This window comes from Strongylocentrotus purpuratus, unplaced genomic scaffold (assembly GCF_000002235.5).
Source record: "Strongylocentrotus purpuratus isolate Spur 01 unplaced genomic scaffold, Spur_5.0 spur5_scaffold_3, whole genome shotgun sequence".
In the NCBI taxonomy this organism is placed as follows: domain Eukaryota; kingdom Metazoa; phylum Echinodermata; class Echinoidea; order Camarodonta; family Strongylocentrotidae; genus Strongylocentrotus; species Strongylocentrotus purpuratus.
The window spans coordinates 16,310,651-16,333,637 of record NW_022145609.1 but is presented as its reverse complement, the minus strand read 5'-3'; the positions used below and the strand labels follow the sequence as shown (position 1 = coordinate 16,333,637).

The following is a 22,987-nucleotide window of genomic DNA, read 5'->3' as shown; positions in this document are numbered from 1 at the left end:
CATTTATCTCTCTGTAATATCCCTCCTCTTTCTCCCTCTTTCCTACTTCTCTCTCTCCCCCCCTCTCTCTCTCTCCCCTCTCTCTCCCATCTCTCTCTCTCTCTCTCTCTCTCTCTCTCTATATATATATATATATCTCACTTTATATCAAGCCATCTCTCCTCCCCAACCTTGCCCTTGCTTTCACCCATTTATTAACTCCCTGATACGTTCCCCCTTTCTCTCTTTTTCTGCTTTATTTCTGTTATTGAAACACAATACGACTTGACTATATTATGCGAAGATTACATTGTTTGGTGCGTTGCAATATAATATTATGATATAACCGATGATGGTCTTGTATAATGCTACCATGTGGTTGAGATGTAGTTAAACATAAAATAGAAAATATTTTAAAAATCAAGAGAGCATCTGGAATGTACGGTCCCGAGGAGTATTAAGTAACTTCCAAAATAGCGTGAGATATACAGCAATAGGTTTTTAAATATTCATAATCTGGTCACAATCATGAATAAATAGAAGATGCAAACAAATATCAAGGGCCTGGAGCGCAACTACGAGTTTTCATTAAAAAGTACGTCGCAATCTACTTTAGATTTGGCGCGAAATAAAACAGCGACGTGCGATAATGCCTCCGTATCCTGGCGTACTGGCGGCGGAGGGTGTATTGAGGCGCACGCTGTGCAATCAGCGGTGTTCCCGCCGTCTGACTCTCTGCGGTATTCACTTTCAAGGGTCGTTGGCTCGCAAGCAGCACGCAGCAAATGCTCTTGTGCAGCGGTGCATAATGTGAGCTTAGATTTCCCGACTTTCGGATGTCTACTTTTAATGTGTTTTCTTCAACCGCACTCACTCTTTTCCCCTCAATCACACATGTTGCTTTATGTATGGATGAGTAAAAGAAAAGCACTTGTGCATTCAAATAATTGTGTTCGTCATCGCCGTCACTTTGATGGATGGATTTTACAAATAGCTGAAGCAGGAGGTTGCGAAAAGGCCATGTTTTTTTAGATTCTTAAGAAATCAAACTATGGAAGCATTTATTTGATTTTCAAAAACGTTTAAAAAGGATTGGAAACAAACACAACAGGAAGGTAAGCTACCAGTTTTGTGACCTTGTCATGTTAAACCTTATTTTGTAACAAGCATTCGTTTTCTTTTGATGTATTCTCATATCTGTGGTTTATTATTGTCAAAAGATGGATACTAAGTAACTAATATGTTTAGTCCTACCGTTTTCAATGATTATGTCGGCCCAACTTCAACGACATCCGACAATAATACTACCACAACCAACAGCGAAGCAAGCACTACAACCATAGTACGACAACCACATAGTTGAATTTTTTTCATAATGTCGCCTGTGAATTTTTAACGAATACAATTTTTCCAATAAAAAAAATGTTTTCTTTGACTCGCAGTATTTGTTTAAACAAATTTTTCGAAAAATACCATAATACCCTAGTTTTGTGTTAAACACAAAACTAGGGTTGATTTTCTCCAGTTTTGGGGAAGAGATAGGAAAGGAATTAATTTCTTGGCATCATGATTTCTGGAGTAGACAAAATTCAAGGAAAATATATTTCCACCCCTTTTTAAAAATTCAATGATAAAACATTTTAAAATAAAGTTTATTCATTTTTCTGATTAAAAAGATAAACCTCGACCTCCTGCTCGAGTCTCGATCAGAGGTCAAAAGTGTTTTCAAAAAGAAAGAAAAAAAGTAATTAGAAAATTATATTTAACAAAATGAGTCGTTGGGGCTATTTTCATTACTTCTTTTATTTCGTTTGGGCAATCAAAATGTATATCCCTACTTAGAGAGGTGATGCCCATTGAGACCAAATGTTTCCCACGATTAGCCAAGCTCGTCCCATGCAAATTGATCTAATATATTCATGATACAAAAAAATGTAAGAAGAGAAACAAATAGGAAATTTGCAGGAAACTGTCTTTAACTGATGATTACAAATATTAATTAATCAACTAATTAACTGTCTTTGCCTGCCTTACACAATGAGGGATACTATCCCATAGCCGGGGGGCAAGCTGAAAACCCCGACTTTGTTTTGACCACAGGTACAACACAAAGATCTTTCTGCAGTGACCTCAGATTTCTTACTGTTGCAAACTTTATACGTAACTCTGAGATATAAGATGAAACCTTGTCTTGAATTCATTAATGGAAAGCTAGACTATAGAAAGAACGATGGCGATGGCCATGCAATATGTACGACTGACTTGAAGTCTCATTCTACGGAACCAACACCAGTTTAGGTCTCGTCTAATGACACTGTCCTTATTTTCCCTATAGAGCATTCGTCTTAGCATATATTCCATGAGCGGAAGAAAGGAATAGGTATCCAATTGAAGATAGTGTAAGAGGGGAATTTCCCCTGTCGCCAGAAGGATACAGAGTTCAACTGTCTCCAAGAGAAGCTGAAGATGTTTATTGCGTTTGTAAAGTAAACCTGAGAATGCTTGCGTTTACCCTCGGCGGATACGACAGAGACAAACAAAAATACTGTCAATGCGGATTTAATCCGGAAAATGGGACTTTTATTCCGTTTTTCGGAAAACCTGAGTGATGTACTTGATCACCTTCCTATCATAGTAAAAATTATATCAATGTGCGATCCAGTTAAATTATGTGCAATTTATGTTTTGGAATTTAACTTCGTTTTTCTCCGTAGCCGATTTAGGCTTTGGTTTAACCTCGTAAATCAATTCAATTCAATTCATTTATTTATATAACCATCAAAATATATAAACGATCAAAATAAGTTACAAAATAAGTTATATTTTACAGAAAAGGGGTTGGTAAATTAATTTTTCAAAAGTGAATATGACACTTTGTATGAACATGGTACTTATATTACACTTAGGGATATCACTATGGCAATCAGCATGTAGTATAATGTAAATCAAATTGGACGGCCATTTTCACACACGATCCAATTTAGTTCAAAAGGCGACTGGTGTGTTATAATCTCGAGAAAAAAATTCACCCCCTGCTTTCTTATTTAAAAAATTTCAGCTTATACACTGTAATTGTTGGTTAAAAGATTGTCTAATCATAGGGTAATAATGTGGTCGACAGGCTGATAGGAAATGGCGGAACAATTTGTGCTGTTTTTGCTCAATTCTTTTTGTCAAATGTGATCGTGATTGGTCAAACCTTACCCAAGTTGGGCATGAGCTTGTCCAAAAGTTGGTCGGACACAATCATAAGGAGCCTCCTATTGGGCAGTTTCAACCCACACATTTACGCGTTATAGAACTGGCTACTAGTAAGAAGGCCATAACGCCTGTATGCTGGCAATAATGATCTTTTTTTGCGGGCAGGGGACGACACGGTGGGTGTTAAGAAAAGAAAAATAAACTGATTAAATAGTAAAACTTAATTTTTCCACCTTAATCAACCTATACAGAGGTGGATTATCTGTACATAAGATGACCTTGTACATGTTAATTTTTGCTGAAGATCAGATATGGGTTCCCGTCCAATCCCGTAATGCAAAGATTGGTAGATGATTAACATGTATTAAATGAGGCATGGCGACAGTATGATAATGCTCCTCAACTACCCTCCATTTGCTGCCTCTCAGGGACCAACGGATAATCTATCACGGGTTTGGCTACCCCCGTCATGGGCAGGAAATCCTTAGGCATCCCAGTCCCCGAACTGCACCTGTGATAACGTGTAATCCTATGCAGACACCAAACCTTGCCCGTATCCCCGAGCCGTACTATTGATCACACTCCCCATGATTAAATCGCCAATGAAGAAACAACAATCTACGCGAGAGCAGATCGAAAGCTTATCTTTTCATTCCTTCTGAAAACAAACCAGGGTTAGGCGATGAAGGAAGAAGATGAAGAACGGATCAGCGAGCAACTCAGTAAAGTGGTTGGCCCGAGAGAAAATGGAATGTTATTCCTCAGCCTGCATTAACCCAGTTCTCGGATATAGCTTCATTGTATTCTTAAGTCCCATCTTGGTATCTCCTGGGAAGCATATAAGTCATCGTAATGACGTTTACTTAACCCTTTTACTCGACCACTTCGGTACGCCATTCCTGCATTTATGCTTCATCTTTTTCCTCTTATTAATGCATTCCGTCAGAGATATTACACGGCTGCTCTGTATAAAGGACCTGTGGTGAAGTAAATGTGTGGGCGCATGATGGTGGGTGTGCGTGTGCATGGTTTGGTGTGTGTGCGTGTGTGTGTGTGTGTGTGTGTCCATGTGATAGGGGGAGCAGGAAGCACGTAGGTTTTCAACGTGGTATTCCTCTACATATTTTGATCTGTATGATAATTCGCTTTCGCATAGAAAGTAATAATTCAAATTGCTTTAACCAATCAGAACAAATTTAATATTCTTGAACCGAATGTGACAGAGATAGAAAGACATATTTATTGATCTAATTTAACCAATTCGTCGCTGTTTTCACGAAGTGACGGTAGTGGAAAAAAATTGCATTCACTTTGCGTTACGATTTTCCTCACTACCGTCACTTCGTGAAAACAACATATACGTCTTGTGAAATAATCATTTCTCCCTCACACTTCGATTCAGATCTACTTTTGAGGCAACCCCTCTCTTTTGACTAAATTTGTCCAGTACTATCGTTTTGTCGGTTGCCAATTTCCTTCGCATATAAAATCATTCCTTGTAGTGATTTATATCGCCTATAAAATGAGCTACTTGACCGCGTTGAATATGTCACAGTGCTCTCTGAGACTCGAAAGGCATGCAGACGCTTGAGTCGTATTTAAAGGTCTTCAGAAGGGGAGTGAAACAATTAGCAATGATCAGGTAAGCTGAGGAAATGGTTATCTTGTAGGCATTTTAAGAAACAGGTTTTGTACCATTTTTCAACGAGTAAGGTTACATTTTACTGATGTGTCAGCATTTTGGAGAGCAACTTTCTGAAATTTTCGCGCCAAGTTTTTAAGTGCACTTCGTACGAGCGCATAAGCTGTAATAAAGGTATTTCTGTTGGAGAAAAAGTTATGTTAAGCAGAGGAAATACCAATAGAACGGGTTATGTTGCGTTTCGTGATTGGTGTTCATTGATGCTTAGAGATAAACTTGAGTTCTGGTAAAAAAAAAAATGAATTCTCACAGAATCAATCGAAACTTACACTGAATGTTCAAGAAAATGTATACTGACTGAGTAATGAGCATAGGAAGATAAGGAAAACAAGTTAAGTAGGTCCGACACAATTTGTTTTGTCCCATATACATCGTTCTGTGTACAGTGCCTCTTACTTTACCAAGACTGGGCCAAATTTATTATGATTTTGATGACTCCAGAACCTTGCAGTACACACCAATACTGTCGCGCTAATTTTTCATGACACAATACTTTCCATTTTGCCAAATAATAATAAGTTGTTAAAGAATGACAGCTTGTTCGACCGGGTTTAACTGTTAACCCCACCATGAGCATACGAATAATAATCAAAAAATACTTAGAGAGAAGTGTGAATAATCTTTCTTACTTTATAGTAGGCCTGTGGTGTATTCTGGAGCCGATCAAAATGTAACAAATGCAAGAACTAACCTTCTGTTGGTCCGTCGCAGTATGATTGCGCAAATTCAAACAAGGGAACGTTTTAATGTCAGATGTATAGTTGTACATAAATTCGAAGTCGTCGAACCACCGACCGGAAGAAAGATTTGTCAGAGCCGTCTACTAACACTCATCACAATCAATACAATGTAGGTTGGAAATCTAGTGACGGTTTCACTACTGTGCTGATAATTCAACTGATTCGCCAATTGTTATACGGTAGTATCCAGTGCCGTGTTATGAAAACGTCACAGTTTGAACTATACATAGACTATATCCATAAGCCAGCTTATCGAGATGACATAAGGGGCGTTCACACGTACATAAAAAAGTGAGAGTTAAACAACGATTTTTTTTTCCATCGCGATCCAAAAATCAGTTTGTTTGCGGGTGTGCATTGGACAGAATAATTTGGCTAAACATGGCGATTCGCCGCATCGCGATCCAATTTACAGTTAGTCTTGCGATTTTTTTTTCTCAGAATAATCGCGATAGTTTGCCGAGCGCTGTGTGTGTGTGTGTGTGTGTGTGAATGGTATTGAGAATCAAAAATCGATTTATGTAATCCCAGGATTCCAAGCGTGCATTCATCATCGAGATTCACGCATGTGCAGTTCGGACCTTCTGCCCGTCGAGCGATAATTCTCTGTGTGTATCTATCTATCTTTGCATCGCGATCCAATTCGCACTAAATTGACATGTGTGAACAGTCGCATTTTTTTTTGTTGATCTTTGCAACGCGATTCAAATCGCACTTATTGTTATGTGTGAATGGGCCTATAGTGTGACACTATGTGCCTTCATTATCTGAGATGGATTATTCAGGCATCATTGAAGATTACATTGCATCACATCGCCTCATCACATCATAGCATAACACATAACATTACGTTATATCTCCGCAAACCATCACGTTATTTTTTTATTACATCACCACATCACCTCATCACACATCACATCACATTTATTTTATTTTGTGTGATGGTTGTTCACTGAGTCGTACCTTAACGAACCTCATGTCTAGTAATTCTACTCCTACTATTAAATCGCTTTGATAATAGATAATGATATGGTTAGCTCCTTTGAAACAGTTATCATTTAACAGTACTTAGCGTAGCATTCATGTTTTTCTCAAGAAAGGAATACAATATAAGAATATCTATGTATATGTATATATTTGTATATATATATATATATATTCAAAATAGATTGCTTTCTGTTTAATACTGATTTAATGTTTAATGATTCCCTAACTTTTAATCTGTTTTCACATTTTCAAAAATAATTCCAAGTGCTAATAGCAATTCAAAAATATCCTGTTTCATAAATGAAATAAGATTTGTATAATTATATTTTTCACTGTAATCATTATCTAATAAAGGAATGTGCCGTGATGGTGTTCTGCATATCAATTCAATTGATAATTTAATCAGTGGTAAAGGCAGAAACAGTCGTCTGTAAATCAAATCATCAATTTGTGCTGACAACTTAATCAAACTTAAGATGTTTAACAGTAACGTTCTTCTGCTAAAAATAGTACATACCTATGCTAAAATGCTTGTGACAAAACTTTATCAAATATTTTTTTTTTTTTAAGAGAAACTAAGCCTTTTCAAATAAGTTTAACAGACGGCGCGGAGCGAGTTTAACAATTATTATGCCCCAACCCCAATTAAAATAAAAAAAGAAAAACGGTGAATGAATGAATAAATTATTTTTTTAAAAATCTATTGATTGATTAATCGATAAACCAGTTCAGATACAGGGGTATATCTGCAATAGGATACAGCCAACGTAATCCCCTTTTCGGAGGCCCAGAAACAGAATGTACATGTACGTCACGTTGGTTGCCTAAGTATACCCCCTCCCCAGCCGAGATTCCGCCTGTGTTTATAAGTTCCTGAAATCGCTTTCGTTTAATTTTATATTAAAAATGTTGATATTTTGAATTCTTGCAATTTTTGTTTTGTCACACAAAGTGCTACAAAAACTTTTCTTATCTACTTCTCTAAAGAATTCCTTTCCAGTCTGGTTCTATGCGATGAGATGTGGTCAAAATACACTTCAATTTTCCTATAACCTGCCTCATAATCAAAATCCATGCAGTGCAATTTCAAAGTTGTTTGTTCCACGTCTTTCTGGCTACACTCCCATCCCCTTGGAGGTACTCCTCAACGTCATTTTTGTCTATACTCTTCTATGTTTCCTCTGCAATACTCCTGTGCCTCATTACCTATACTTCTTGGGGGCCCCCGCAATGCATCTTAGCTCTGATCTCTCTCTCTCTCTCTTGGTTTGAGCCGTGTGGCAGCCCAATTTCCCATTGATTGATGGATTAATTCTTCAGCGGCTGCTTGTACCGTTACTTACAGTGTGCCATACTTTGGCGGTGCGTAGGGCGACTCGTTTTACCCTAGATCTTATAGGCATTTGAGTGACTTACACAATTTGATCAAATCTATCCCGTTTCAGAGACGTCTAGATAAAGATAAAATACTTGTTATTTGATTTTCCATCCATCCATCACGTAGTGGAGAAGGTATTTGGGTGCCCTGCTTAAAGCTCAATAAATGCACGGAAATTGGCTGTTATTGTCGATCATAAAGAGCATTCAGAAATCATATGAATTTCAAGAAACGGAAGGAGATTTCCTATCGGTTTGGAAAATCCCCTTTTTTATTTTCCTTAATGTGCAATGAGACGTAGTAATAAACGATGCAGTGATTTAGCCCCTAAAGACTCAAGACAATTACAACGTTGATTTATTTTAAAGGTATTCAATTCCGTATGGTACTGTACCGCCTGATAACAGGATGAAACATCAATTTCGATTTATTGGCATACGGGGCCCAATTCTTTTAAGGTTGGATATCGCTGTTTTGATCTGCAATCTTCTACAAATGGTGCTATAATAATTAAAATAAATACAGAAAGGGTTTAGTACATTATGAGAGGCTGTATGGATCATTGGCTCAATTGGTCCTTTGGAAATAGGTTACAATAATATTGTTGACCCACAAATTCTGTGGAGCCAAACATGGAAGCGCTTTTAACTGCCAGACAATGCGCTGCGTACGTGACAGAACTCTTTATTAATCGAGTTGGATTTGAGCATGATATGACGGTATTTTTCCTATACATAAGTAGGCCAAGGGGTAACGATAGCGTAAGCTAATACGAGAGATAAAGAAATCAATTATTCTAATAGCGCATGAAATCTTTGCAGCTGATTGAATGATGACGTTTTCACTTGCTGTAAATCACGTGATCACCATCCAGGCACATTAGCGTAATGGGGCAGTAAACCGAGAAAGCGGCAAGACGTCTTTCTGGAGCCATAAGGGATTCTACTCATATATTTTAGTACAGAGCTATCGCCCTTCTTGCTCAATAGAGACAGAGAAGGGAAGCATGTTTGCGAGCATGCGGGATCGCATCATTAGGCGAATTAGTCTCTGTCGAGTGAGGGGATGCGAACATCATAACGATTGAATAAACATTTTCGTCGGGGTAGCCTTGCGAGGAAACAAGGACGGTAAATAGGCAGAAGAGGTCTTGCTCAATCGTCACGAAGAACCAAGTGCAAGGATAACACGAAGTCAAGTGTCGCTTAGATGAAATATAGAGGAGGTAAATTAGCATATGTCGTAGGGAGTTTGGTGTTGTGGAAGAATATAGGCCTACTGAGCATACAACATAGCTTTAAAAGGACACTCGATAAATCCATTAAAGGTAAAAACCAGTTATGGTCATGCGATTGCATTGTGAAAGAAACGTTGTGGAATCGATCAGAAAAGGTTGATCATCTAGCATCTAGCATCTAGCATCTGCAAGGTTCTGGAATCATCAAAATGATAAGAAATTTGGCCCATTCTTCGTAAAGTTACCAGCACTATACACAGAAAGATGTATATGGGACTACCCTATATCTCTCACAGACCATGAAAGAAACAAATTTACCAAATATATGAATTAGTAGGCGGTTTCCTGGCCAATTCTTATCATCATGTATTAGTCAAAACATATTCTTTCACATGATTAGTAATGAGAGCTTCCATTTCATTTTTTGAAATTGGGGCGTTTTCAATACTGGTCTTTACCTTTAACGTAATAATTGCAAGTGAGGAAATTCGATTGTACTATGTATCAAGGACACAAAATTCCCTCCATAAAAAAGAGGCATAAGCTTGAAATCAAAATTCTCTTTTTATTTTCTTCCTTTTTCATTGTTTTGCGCGTGTGTGTGTGTGTATGTGTGCTAGGAAAGGGCTCATCTTTTTTCAATTACTCTTCAGTTCTAACTAATAGAAGCTCTTGCGTGTTTTTTAAAGAAAGGAGAAGGTTCATTTTAGTAGACAAAGTGTAACCTACCTAATCTATCAAGAAACAGGAAAACGCGAAATGGTGAGGATAAAAAATCAATCGAGAGCTGGAAACGGGCAGTAGCGTCTGAAAACATGAAGAAAAGGTTAAATCAATAAAGAGAATGTCCTCAGATAGAACTCGAATCAAGTCTCTAGCATGTTTAAAAGTCCAAGTACTATGAACGAATTCTGAATTATTGCGGCATTATGACATATCATCTCTTTGGTAAACTATGAACAACGCTTTACCTAATAATGTGATATTTGCATTATATTTTGTTATAGCAGGAGGGATAATTCCAATTTTCCTTATCATTGATGATCATGTTAATATCTTTTCAAGCTAATTGTGACACATCTGTGTCACATCAACTACTGAAATCCCCGATACAGATCATAGCGTGATATAATCTAAGGCTCTGTCTTTTTCTTAATCATAATAAAAACATTGATACAAATTCAGTATAATATATCATTCTTAATCTTAACTAAAGTTTGTATCCCTTTTTCTTTATTTCTTCGTATCCAAACTTTATCCTATTGATAGGTAAAGTAAGTTCATATCTACTAAAGATATAAAATTATTCATATTAAGAAAGAAAGAAAAAGAAAATGAAAACAAGATAAAGAAACCAAACAAGAAGCATTGGCAACTATCTTCGAAATAAATAGTCCTTTAATATGGTATGATGAATGACGATGATGCCGCATATCTCCCTCGACTATCTTTACAGCAGACAACAGTCTCTTCGGTAAAAGTGTCTATGATATAAATTTCAATCCGAGGAGGTGCTGACCTTTTTTTCTATCTGCTTTTTACCATCAGCGCTATTATTTTATAGAAAAAACGGCGAACATTGTTATATATGTTTGCAGCAATGTTATTTTATGTGCCTTCTCAATCATTATGAAAAATTACGTATTTCTTTAACATTATAATAGCGATATCATTATCAACTTGAATTATATATCCCAGTTACTATCAATAATATCGATCTGGGCCCGGTCCCAATTCTGAGAAACCACTGGTGGGAACTATTAGTTTTGTCTTCACCCACACTCGTTACAAACAACTTAATCACTTTCACATTAAAGACAAAAAGACGGTAATATGCTCAGTTCACTAATCAGGAGGGAAAACTGATGGGGAAATCCCAAATATCATCGGAATCTATATCCCTGATTGAGGGAATATCGACCTAGGACAGGTCCCTATGCATGCGGCAATCATTGGTGGGAACCATTAGATTTAACTAAATCCCAACCGCTGAAAATCAATAAGCGGTATAGTTTACAAATTACTGGGCGTAAGATGATTATGCCGAAAAAAAAGAACCACACGATGGTCGATAGACTTTACATCCTTGGTTATTACTGGTATGCTTTATTCGATGAGTACATCCCAATAGCTTTCAAGGCAGAATAATTTCCATGAATTCTGTCCAGAAAATTTTCCCGAGCAAAGTAAACACTCACCACCTAAACCTACAATGATTGTAACGTGTCATCCGACCTCAAAGAATTTTAAGTCGTGCGATACTGTCCGAAAAACACCTTCAGGCTAGCTCTACATTTATTATGTACTAATGGAAGAACTGAGGCATAAAGAAACACGCTCCTCTATTCTTAGTTTGCCTTCGAGACTATCACTTATCGTCTTTTTAGAAAGCACTTATCAATGCTTCCATCTTTTTTTCTTTCTCTTTTTTGTTTTGACTTCTCTCTTATATGACGCACTAAACAAAATTGTCAATAGACTTTATATTATATATATAGTTTTGTACCGATGAAACTTGAAACTGCTTGTTTTTGTATCACCCTAATCTCCCGCCAGGGTTGGGACTTTTTAGAAGAAAATCGTTAAACCATAATACCTGCATGGTAGATCACTTCCCTTCCCCCTCCCCAACACCCTATTCCTTTGGTTTTGTTGACTTAAAGTTAGCCTGGAGACAGATATCGAAAACAAGGCACATTCAAAATATAAGAATTCCACGTCTTTCTAACATTAAGCGAAATTACTGAACTAAAATCATTATAGTTACGAGAACGTGAAAGAGAGCCCCGAGATACAATGCACATCTATGAGTGTGTGAGTGTGTGAGTGTGTGCGTGGATGTGGGGAGTGCGCGTGTACCTGTGTTCCGTAAATGCAAGGTTCGTCGTTGTTATTTGGCATTTCCGTTTACAATGTTAGCAATAAACGAAGGATTGTCCTCATTAGATCTACTCCATTATATTTTGATCGCCGACTTTGCCCGGAGTCCATAACCTCGCCGCGAGCATAGTTGAAGACGGAGACGAGATCGACGGAGGTGAAGAAGTATAAAAAAGAGATGAGGGAGAGATGGAGATAGATGGGGTGAAACCTGGAGAAGTGCATGAGGAAGGTCGAGTATCCTTGGTAAACACAATGTGCAGATCAATACAGCCAGTCTGGTGAGTGCATGCATTTGGGGGTATTCAAGAGGGGTAATACACTTTAAAATACGAAGGAAGCAGAGGTGGTGCGAAAGGGATGCTTGGGAATCGAAAAAGGAGGTAGATGAAGTAAGAAATACCAATCAAATACTGTCTGACAAACATGGGCCGTGTGTAAGGAACGTGAACGCAAGATAATGGGAGAATTTGTTAATTCATTCATTCCCCCCCCCTCTCATTTGATGGAAACCTTATATCAGCAAACTCTGATTTTCATAGAGGTCCAGGATGAAAGGGGTCCTGTGGGGGAGGGGAAATAATGTGATTAAAATTCGTGATAGAAAATAAGGCGTAGACGGATAGATAAAAGAAAACAATATGACCAAGTGGGAAGCAGAATAAGGATTGGGATTGGGATATGATGAACGAAAAAGATAGCTTGTGCAAGGAGGAACGCGCTAGACAACCTCAAAATGCTTTGGATCGCTTTTAATATAATTTCTTATTGTCCAAAATGAACTCGTGATTTTATAATGTAATCGGGTAATGCAAAGCAACCAGCCTCCTATAATTTGTTGATAGTACCCAACACCGATGATGACTCTTCCAAAACATAAATTTGTTTCAAAATGCAATATTGCACGATGAAGGCAATATAATAACCATGCACAAATATACTTGTGGTTTCATTCTGTAAATCATTGAATATATTGCGGGGTAATAAACGTGATATGTAACACCCAACTATCGATTTTGCTTATACGCTTGACATTTGCAGTACACACAGTGGTGATTATTCAAAACAGTCTAGACATTACACAAAAAAGTAATACTTTCAGTATTCAACTGAAGACAGAAAAGAGCATTTTGAATATATTTCGACATTTTCAAATTGAAATCAGTTCCTTATCATATGCGAAGTCTGATCGTTTCCGATTTCAATTGTGCGTGGAAGAACCCACGGTAAAGCCCCCATCATACCAAACTTGTTCTCACTACGTAATGGAACCGTCCTAGAAAATCGAAAAACGCGTTGTGGTCGGGGCAGAATGTGTAAAAAAATGTCTACAATACGATCCTAGTTCGTTCGTAAACAGTCCTCAATACGTCCATCTCGTGGACGGGTACAGACGAATTGGACGTATTGTGGACTGTTAATGAACGAACTAGGATCGTATTAGAGACATTAGTCCAGTCCGAGCCCGTCCATAAAGTCCTTAAACAGGTCGCAAACAGTTGCTATTACGTTCCACTCCGTTCGCACACAGTTTAAGCCTGTTTGGCAATATTTTCGAGAACGTAGTGAGAACTAGTTTGGTGTGATGGGGGGCTTTAAGGAATGTACTGCACGGCTTAAGACAGAAATGAGCCGTGGACCACGGAATAAAATCATGGTACAATTAATGAAATCCTTCCGTTCGACTGGATGTGTGTTCACGTATATTCTCCGCACGTGCCTGGCCATATTTACAGGACTCCTCCTCCTTCAAGGCTCAATTTCTTCCGCTTCTCACATCGATTGTTTGATAACAATGTCAACAGGGCCGAGAGAGAGATCATGACATTAATATTCGAAATTTGATAAGATTTCTACTTTTGGCGATCGTGGAATGTGTGGGTAGACTGGCTTGCTGTTCAGCTCTTCGTCATGAATATGATTTACAGATCAATAATGAAATTATCATCACATTTTAGAATAGGAACCAGTAATTATATTCCCAAAGCAGTAGTCGGATGCATTTCTAATTATTATTGTTTTTAATTAAAACGAAATAAAAATAAAATAAATATCATATTTCAATATTTTTGCTTCTAAATGAAGCAAACCTTGTATTCTATCATCTGCTTTAAAAGGGTTTGTCTAGATATATGACGCTCTTTTGCGGAGGAGTTGACTTGGTAATAACGTTGAGCTATTTTTGAAGTAAACAAAAGCGAGTCTTTGAAAAGTGCATGCCGCCTGTTCGTGGAAAGTTGGATTTGATCAAGATAAAGCTTGCCGCTAAGTGCAGACAATGTTAATTTTCTTCATGTTTCCTAAACAGCAACATAATCATGAGTGATGACCTATGGCTTTTGTAATTAGTATATTAGAATGGAAGTGCATTCTCATGAGATGTTTTTGAAGTAGGATCAACATGTTCTGAATGCTAACTGTGAGATGTAATGACTTCTCTTTAATTATTAGACCAAGACATGAGTGTCTCATTCCGTTAGTGTCTTTTTTATCACAGACATTTCGATTTCTGACATATTTGTAGGCATATTATATTGTTCCCAATGCCGACTCATATGGTACATGAAATGTGTAACGCTCTGGTTAGTATTGCTGCTTTTTTTAATAGTATGGTTCCTGTATCTCAATATTTCCATTCATGATTATTTCCATCTCTAAAAACAGAATGAGAACGGTTTTCTTCTTCTTGTCCTTCTTCTCCTCCTCCTAAATGTTTTGTCTATTTCGCCTCCCCCTCTTTCTTCTTTTTATCCTTCTTCTTCTCTTCCTCCTGCTGATCTCGTTGCTTCTCCTCCTCCTTCTCCTGCTTTCTCTCCTACCCCCCCCCTCCTTATCCATTACCTCCTCATTATTTTCCTTTTCATCCTTCTCCTTTTTCTGTCCCTCTCCCTTTTTCTTATCCTCCTCCTTCTTCTTCTTCTCCTCCTCCTTATTCTTCTCCTTCGTGCTATCATTGGCAACCATCTACAAGATTGACGGTCACAATTTCAGATAGAAGGCTAGGCATTCGTAAACCTTGATTCTTTTTCGCCTCGTGGATACAAAGATGAATAGGCAATTACGTTAGAGCCTACCACTGCACTCTATCCTATCAACCAATGACATCGTGCGCCCCATTTTCTTTCAAGCTAATGGATACATGTGGCGATCCCTCTAAAACACCTTGTCAGGTTTCATCAATTTGAGGTGATGAAAGTCCTTATTAAATAGCGAGAAACTCACGATAGCTTCACGATTCTTTTCCTTAAGTTGTGGAACTGAAATAAAGTGAAAGGTCCTTCATATGCCACAGCTTTGGTTAACACTGTTAGACCAACTGTCATAATGCCATTATTATTTTTGTAGCTCATGTCACCTTTAAACATTACACGGTTTTCTGAAGATGCTGTTTCCATAAGATGAACTGGCTAGACTCTGCACTCCACCCTTCAGTATTGACATTACTGTGCATGGCCCTTTAAGCAAGTTAATTGAAATATCAGCGTTCTTCGTCGTAAACATGTCTATATAATCATGTCAGTGGGCCTTCCTGACGTCACCACTACGAGGGATGCATCCCGAACATTGCAGCCCCATCCACTAATCATGCTAATGCATGCACATGCATAAATTACCGGGACGCTGGAACGGGATCTGTAAGCACTTTTATGAAGCTGATTTTCATTTGTATCAAGGTCATAGAACTTTATAACGTCTGGGACGATTTCCATTATTCAGGACTGAAGACATCAGATGTGGCATTTCTTGCAGAACCGTCCATGGCGTTCGACAATGCTGTCTTGGTTCCTGTTTCATTTCATAATTTTGATCTTACTTTGTCAACTATATTCTTTATTGTGCAAACAATTGTTATATGAAATGAATAAATGAAATTATTCAATCAATCAATGGTCCTGAGTAGAGAACATTATACATTGTTAAATAAATGGTACAGTTTTGCTATTCGTCGGCTCAGGAAAATACAGAACATTTGCATAGGTGACGCATATGTATATGCATGGACCTACTACCTCATGACACCATTATTCACGATGTTAGAGCTTTGCCCTTCTCTCAGTAAAACTGTGTAAATTCTCCGTTTGTAAAAATCCTCCGTTTTGCTGATACTTGAATAGGTATGAATATGTTCAGGTGTTTCTCTGTTTCCACTGATCAAGTGCACTACTCTTGACTTGGTTTCAATTTAAAAAGAGGATAGACACTGTGCCTAGGAGACATAACATTGCCGGAGACCCTAATTCTACGGAGGCAGGATGGAGCTTCATAGCTCGTGATTTATCATGTAGGAACGTAGCAGTTCCTGCTGGCGACATAAAATTGTCGGAGATCATGTCCCGACTTCTCATTCAAACCACACCCGAGCAACTTCAACAGGACGGAAACGCCCTGAAGATGAAGCCCTGGTAATGGCGTAAACAGGTTAAACAAGGTGACCTAGAAAAGTACTAAGACAGAGCACTTTTAGACCTCAACATAACCAGGTAACCTTTTACTTAAAGAGCCCGCTCTTCTATTTTGTTGAACGGTGTGGAAAATTTCAGCAGCATAATGATGGATCGTAGCTTTTAAGCAAGTTTCCAGAATCGCATTACATTAATCTTTCCTGGCGAAGTTCCTTGACAAAATACAAATAACCCGGATGACGAGGGGCTAGCTTTGGAGTGGCGTGCTTATCATACAGTAATACATGTCAAGATCAATTTACAACAAGAAATAACAAGGAAGGAAGCTTTTAAAAATATACTTAGTACTCACATTCAGTTAACTTTTTTCGGCCTCTTTTACAGCAAATTCGATGTGGAAAATATGCTCTGGAAAGCAGTTCTTGCTGTATGGGTGTTAGTACACACACGAGGGGGGGGGGACGTGACTGCATGACAGAATGAATGACTGGGAATCTTTTTTAAATTTTAAGTTCGAACATCAAAACAAGTATAATTAGCGCAGGTACATTGAAAATGATGGTCATATAAAATAGGAAGAAAAACAACACCTGCGAGCAGCACGGTCTCTATATAGAACAACTCAATGTGTGGATAGTGTAACTAAAAGCTCAATAAGTAGATAAATGAAGGTTCTTTTATCAACATCAAAATAAACCAAAAAGAAATATCTAGGAATTGTAATCTTATATGGAATCATTTGTAAAAGGTGAAAACATTAAATGGCATTGTCATTTTAAACATATTTCGCCTTAACCTCTCCGTAAGATGATCACAAAGGATCATCTGTTTCTCTCTCACTTCGGGATTATGAAATCAGATATTGAGGGTAACTTCCATGTCTGTTCGCAGTTTTATGAAATTTCTAAGTACATCGACTATTACAATGAAAAAGACAAAGAGAGGGAAATAAAATAGTCTTAAAACAAAGTGGGAAAGAAAAAGTACTATAGTAGAAGATAATGATATATTTTAAGAACTTGTTTTTTATATTAACTTCCTATTTTTTTCCGTGATCGGGGAAATTTATTATGTCATTGAAGTAAAGATTTACTGAATCTTTGGAATAATTTTGACTAAGTCCACCATAAACAGCACTTACACACGTGCTGCACACACACATTCCCCCGCTCTTTTTCTCTCTCACACACACATATACACACGCACGCACGCATGCACGTACCCTCGCGCACGTCACTCTGGCCCCGTCAGAGGAATAATGCAATTCTTATCCCTCTCTAGCCTTTTGAACTAGATGAGTGGATCTAAGAAACGCGTATTGGGGCCACGTTCACTAGATTTATAATGTGTCGCCTAAAATGTCTCCGGTGACACAAATAGAATACAAATGAAGCGTTCCTGTCGCTGCTCATTTCATCCTGGGATTTCTCCAAATCTGGAACGCGCTGCACCCCAGTAAAGCTAAAAGTCCAGTGACGGTTCCGGCAGGTCGCTATGACGTCTGCAAAATGGAGCAACTTTAACCCGAGATATACAGAGCATGAATATTATCAGCTTTTATGGGGGTAGTACGATCTTGATTGGGTACCCCTTGCAGTCAGGCACAGTTTGCAAACTTTCGGGAATATTCTTTCAAAACGCCAGGAGGTTACTAATCCTGATATTCGAAGGGTTAAGTCCTCCGTCATCATCGAAAGCTCGAATAGCACTCTGAAGTGTCTCTTTGCATGATGCTAAAAAGGCAAAGCGCTGGCAGCACAAATTTGGCATGTATCATCTTACCACCTCCTTCTCCCTCGTCGAGCTGCCAATCTGAATCCGATATCATATTTTTCAATGATGATGAGGAAAAGGCACCTCAATGACAAATGGAGTTTTCTTTCCCGATACGCTTTTGTATTCATGCAGCTTGACGGGTAAGGAGTACAGCAACTGCATAAGTGATATATGTCAGTTGTTGACGAAAGGGAAAACATAAAGAATACTCTTTGATCGTGTTTTGTTTCTATACTACCGCAATCAACATGATACGGTAATGATGTGATGTTAAATGTAGTTGTTGTCATCAGTTGTAGTGAGATAAAAATGCAGTGGATCTGATACTAATTAGTAAAACAGAATGCGACTCTGATACACGGCATCCCAATAGACCAACATCCCAACGGATAATGTCGGTTTCTTGAACCACCAGAAGACCCGACCGACATCTCTAAAGTTTCAACAATCTCTTTCGTGATGAACTCACGTGATGAATTTTATTAAACAAAGGTTATTATGACGTCATTCAGTAATCTATAATACGAGTTTTATGACTTGGATGCAAAAGAATAAATTTGCATATTTTTTCCATTTCGATTGGGAGCATTGATCATATTACCATTTTACAGGGGCGTACATGCTTATCCAAACTTATAGTGACAGTCGCATCTTTAATACTTGGCATCCATTTAAGATAATAATAATCATAATAATACTAATAAGATCCGGTGGAGAGAGAAACAATGCATTGCTAGAGGACACGAGTGCTCAAACGAATTCTGCATCCTTTAAAGTCGGTGATTAAACTACTTCACTGTAAAAACTTTATACTACTAAGTATTCCTTTAACATTTAAGATGAAATATTTTTAAGCATTCAAGTTTTTGATACGTTCCAGAATGAAAAAAATTAAGCCTGTATTAAACAAGAAAACTACCCAGAAATTGGGTTGGTACGTAGTCAGTTTAACCTTTAAAGATCACCAAAGTCAGTTTTCGTCACAATGGCGTCAAAATCCTTTCTAAGTAGTAAGTACTGTCTAACACTTGTATTTTCTTATGCCCGTAGGTGGGTTTCCACAAAAATGCCTGTCGTTTAGCGCCTCCACAGAGATTTGTTTCCTCTTTTGGTTGCATGTTTCCTGCGTCAACGTAAGAGCGGTGGAAAAAATGGCTGTGAAAATTATTACAAAAATTATATACTTTCTTGAAATATTATTCCGTTGTTTGTTTGCTATATTCTTGTCGATAATCATTAAGATTGCTTTCGCGTCATAGCCCGAGGCTTGAACAATGCATTGGTGTTTGCAAGATCAAGGCAGTTCATAGAAAAATCCGGACGGCTTCGAGGGCAAGCAAAGCATGTGGGAGTATTTTCTTCAAATCTAGAACACACGATTTGTTCTCAGAATTTTCATTTCCGTCTGTGTGATGTGATTGTATATCAAGCAGAGAGAAATAGGAAAAGGGCTTCCATTGTGTTTTCACACATTACATCTCTCTCTCTCTCTCTCTATCTCACCCAAATATCGTTTCGTCTGGCACTCTGCCTATTCCTTTTGTACCGGCTCTCTCTCTCTCTCTCTCTTTCCCCATTATGTCGTTAACATATCTCTCTCTCTCTCTCTCTCTCTCTCTCTTCCGTCTCACTCCCGTCTTCCATCCCTCTGTATGTCGCTCTTCATATTGCTTCTTCTCTCTCACTATGTATCGACATATTATTCTACTTCTATATCTCTCTTTTCACTGTCCCCTCTCTATTTACGCTTATTCCTTTCTCTCACTTTCTCCCCCCCCCCGCCTTTTATCTGAAAAATGTAGAAGGTATGAAATAATTGGTCTTAGATTCTACAATGTTATAGTACGATCCTTTAGAAGATATAGTCATATGTGTGCGTGTGTGTGCGTGTGTGTATTTTTAATAATGCATACATACATTCTTCTTCGATTTCACGAAATGTGAAGTAATACAAAAATAATATTACGGGTTATTTTAAATGTACGAACACAATAAATCGTGTCTAAAATATTAATGCGGTTTTAAAGCATTTTCATTTCTTTGTTATATCAGGGATCTCTCTCTCTGTCTCCCTTTCCCTTCTTTTACCGCAATATCTTAAAGGTACTATGTCCCATTTGCAGGCCCAAAAAATGAAAAGGTTAAATTCCAACGGCATTTGAAAGACAATACTAATTTAGAACTTCCCTAAAAATAAGTGGGCTTGAAAATGTCTTTGAGTGGGAAAATAACGACTATCAGTTGTCGAATCAACTTAGGAGCTATAGAGCCAGTAAGTAATATTCTGATTTTCAGACCCTTGTACCGAATGGTCGTACGTGTTATGCTGCGCAAAGATTCAATCAGTTTAATTTAGGCCATTACAAGAAGTGGGTTACTGATGTAGACAAATGCTCATGTACCCTTTACAGCTCATTTTGTATGTTATTACCAAAGATGGAAAAAAAAAGCCAGTCAGTCACTCAATAGTGTCTGACAGTGAAGTCTAGCAAGTAAATGGAGTCCTTGCATAACTTTAATATTAGGACATTGCTAACGTTTAAATTTCATAGGTAGGACATACATGACATATTCATAACTCCTGCAAAGTTCGACAGAATTTGATGTTGGCTGCAAAAGGGACATAGTATCTTTAAGCAGTAAGTTATTTATGTCCCTTATCTTGGAACCCGTTGCGGCGACAATGAAATGGACCATGAGACACAGGTGTATTTACTTTAATATTCGATATTTCATTTCTCCATGATCATTCTTTTCGGATTACGTAAATGAGATAAAACAGAGTTCACCAACATGAGGAGAATGTTTGATTATTGCACTGTGAGTGATTCTCATGAGATGAAATATGATGCCTATCTAATCACTCGTCATTTTTATTTATCCCTGGCGAGTATGAATAGATGGCATCTGGTAACGAGCATTGTGCCCGGGAATCCCGATGACACTTAAGCATCTGCAATCTGGCCTACTTGAATAATGTCGTAAAATATGAAAGATGAAAAGGTAAAAATGGAAGAAGATGGAGAGAAACGCAATCGTGGATTACGTGAGTGTCGCTGACCGCAGCTTAGGTTTTTCACGTCTTCCCCTGTGGATTTCCGGTGCGTATCTTCTCTTGGTTTAAAGCAGCGGTTACGTCTGGTAGAAATGAACAAGACAGTAATCTAAAAACTTTCTCATTCTTTGTATGTCACTGTATAATGATATCAGAGTAGAAAGGACACCTGACATAGGTTCGTTCTTCATATTGCCTAGTATTCTAAAAGTATGACGCAAAATAGCTGTTCAGTTTGGACCAAACTTGCATACCCCATGTGTGTAGTCCCATATACACATTTCTGCTTGGAGTAGTTGTGACTTTTAGGAGGATTGAGTCAATTTCTATTCATTTGGATCATTACAAACCTTCACAGTATACATCATTCCTTATGTACTATACAATCGACCTTTCCAAAGGTTTCCAGACAGCTTCTTTTACAATGTAATCGCACGATCGAGCAGAACTCGGCTGTATCTTTAAGATGAAACCAAATCCTTGAAGATATCTCGAGTAAACCTTCTCCACACTCGGCAGCTTTCGTCGGGACACTTTCTCTTTATCCCCGTCGTTGATGAGGATGATCCCAGAAGACGCTGACCTCGAAACGTTGTAGTAATCTCATCTCATTATGCATCCAGAAAGCTAACGGCTCTTAAAAACCCTTTGAAAAAAAAGAGGCGAATATGATTTGATATATTCCCTTGGTGATATCCCATGTTTGTCAAACCAAAGTAAAATATATTAAAAGGGCTCTCAGCGGAGGGATAAAAGTGAAAGGGAGCCAACTCAATGATAGTTAGAATATCCCGATAAAAGAAAGCCCTGAGAAACTATCATTATCAGAATGGAGAAAATGAAAGTAAGTGATTCATAGAGAAACTAAACGACAAGCATGTATGAGATGAACAAAATGAGTCTCTTGAAATAAATGGAGGACTCGGCGTCCATTTCTTGACTTATGCGACAAATATAATAAATCATTTAAGTCTAAGTCTCAGATGTGTCATATTGTCGTTGATAATATTTTCCTATAATTGCACAGGTCATGATTTTCTCTTAGAAAATTTCTGACTCCTGCGAAGAAATCTATATTTTGATTAATGCAACCAAACATGGAAGATTTTGGCAGTGAAAGGGAATGTACACTACACGATATGTTTGACAAGTTATGTTCTTCCAGTGGCCATTTCAATTGGTTATTACCAGAACTTTGTAGTAAACAAGGTTTTATTTCTGTGATTCGATCGGTGGCTATCATCGGTTGTCATGTTGGATGCACATTAAAGGTATTCCTTGCATCCATAATTTAGATTTGTTTAAAGACCATCTGTGAAACAAGAATCCGCCATATCTCTCTTCATGACACTGATTGATGTTCCTTGACGCAAAAGAAGAAGAAAAACCCCAACTAAAACCAGGCTAACAAGAAAATATGAATCTATCATCATTTGTCACCTTACAAGTAGACATTACATTGATTTTTATCTCTTCTACGAAGGATGTAAGATTTGCGATTTTGTGCTGGCGGGATTTCAATTGATGGGTTTCAGCTCACATCGAATCTTACCTTGTCACAGAAAAAAAAAAAGAGAGATCCTTGATCATTTTGTTTGATCAATAAGTACAGTCGGGAGCAGCTGTTGAGTTAAAGAATCTTGAATTGA

The 22,987-nt window shown here is 37.9% G+C and overlaps 1 protein-coding gene across 1 annotated transcript in view; it reads left to right on the top strand.

Annotated features, from left to right (window-relative positions):
- The first annotated feature begins 683 nt into the window (after positions 1 to 683).
- Positions 684 to 22,987, top strand: part of LOC581547 (alpha-N-acetyl-neuraminyl-2,3-beta-galactosyl-1,3-N-acetyl-galactosaminide alpha-2,6-sialyltransferase) — a 44,646-nt gene continuing 22,342 nt past the window's right edge. The window contains exon 1 of the mRNA XM_781536.4: positions 684 to 1,094. The gene's annotated coding sequence lies outside the window, so the exon portion shown is untranslated. The remainder of the gene's footprint in view (positions 1,095 to 22,987) is intronic.